The 1583-nt window shown below is 38.9% G+C and overlaps 1 non-coding gene across 1 annotated transcript; it reads right to left on the reverse strand.

Annotated features, from left to right (window-relative positions):
• Window positions 1-862: 862 nt before the first annotated feature.
• TRNAT-UGU (transfer RNA threonine (anticodon UGU)) lies at window positions 863-937 on the reverse strand. Its single transcript has one exon. It is a non-coding gene; the product is annotated as a tRNA-Thr (tRNA).
• Between the last annotated feature and the right edge of the window lie 646 nt (window positions 938-1583).

The following is a 1583-nucleotide window of genomic DNA, read 5'->3' on the forward strand; positions in this document are numbered from 1 at the left end:
TTCGTAATGCTATTTGTGCCCATGTCTAGTCATGGGAGACTTGTAGACGAATTGCTACAGGGCTTGTGGACAATGAAGAAGGGGGACTGGGCAACATCACTCCCATTCTGTCTTGCATCAGTGGAAACTGCATCAGCAGATGAGCTAGGATGGATGATGTTGCCAAATTTCCCTCTTCAATTAAAACGCCACCCCTTGCCCCCTGGCACTTGTTCACAAGGTTCCTATCATTCCTTTCATTAGCATTCTGAAGGTTTCTGGACACTTTTGTGGGGAATGGGCAGGAAAAATGAGTGCTGTTATGCTTAAGGTTCACAGATTGCAGCAGAATATATGTGATATGTGCCTTCAAAAATTCATTTCAATATGTGTTGGTTGACAGTATTTGATAACTGGAATTTATTATTTGACAGTTGACATACAATGGCACGACAGCTGACACATGCCATGATATTTATTTTTTGACAGTTGGTATATAATATATTGTATCAGCAGCACATCATATTTGCAAGTGGCATGCAAGGATGTTTTGTGTTTGACAACTATTGTTGTAACTGAGAGCATTTAGAGTTGACAGTCTACAGTATTTGATTTTCAGCACTCTGCACATTTTGGACTCTGTATTTACTATTTCATCTTTCACCAACTACTTGATATTCAATACCAGATGTTAGAATGGCTTGCATTCTAAATAAAGAATTTTTGGGCCTGACGGCTACTGCTGAAGGAATTAGAATCACATGGACCCATGAAGCCACCTCATACTGAATCAGACCTTTGTCCCCCAAGGTCAGCATTGTCTACTTAACAGGCAGCAGCCCTCCAGGATCTCAGGCAGATGTCTTTCCCATACCCTACTAGTTGGAGATGCCAGGGATTGAACCAGGGACCTTCTGTATACAAAGCAGATGCTCTACCACTGAGCCACAGCACCTCCTCAACCTTGACCCCTTAATTCCATTTGTAAGCCGGCTGGCTGAAGTAACACTCAGCTTGCGCTCTGATTATCCCTTAAGAAGAATTCGTATTATGAGCCAAACCTTCTGAAATAGGCTCCAAATAATGTCATTGTAATCCCTGCCTCAAATTAAGCCCCGGTAATAAATGATAATCTAGATTTGATTCTCACATCTCATGTTTAAATCAAACTGTCTGACAATCATGCTTTATATTTTAAAGTCAGTATTTAACATATTGTCCATTCAGCTCTAAACTTGAAATGCACTGGTACAGATATCATTGGTTCAAAAAAATTGATGGCACTGAGATCTGTATATCTGCATGACCATTGCTCTGCAAAATAAAGAGGTCAGAATAATTAAGTGGAAGGTTAAATTCCAAATTTAAAATGTTGATAGTTTTTTTCAAAGTTTGCCAGATTTGTTTCAGCCAGACTGAAAGTAGAGAATTTTGTTGACTTTACTACTGTGATAATGCATACAATTAAGGCCTTAACGTCCAAACATTTTGTCAGTATTTAGGATATGAAATTGTAAATTTACTAATGAAAGTCTGAACCAAACCACATCCATTTGTTAATAACATAAATACTCCAAATCCAATTACTCCCAGGGTTCATGAGC

This window comes from Eublepharis macularius, chromosome 6 (assembly GCF_028583425.1).
Source record: "Eublepharis macularius isolate TG4126 chromosome 6, MPM_Emac_v1.0, whole genome shotgun sequence".
NCBI classification, from domain to species: Eukaryota; Metazoa; Chordata; class Lepidosauria; order Squamata; family Eublepharidae; genus Eublepharis; species Eublepharis macularius.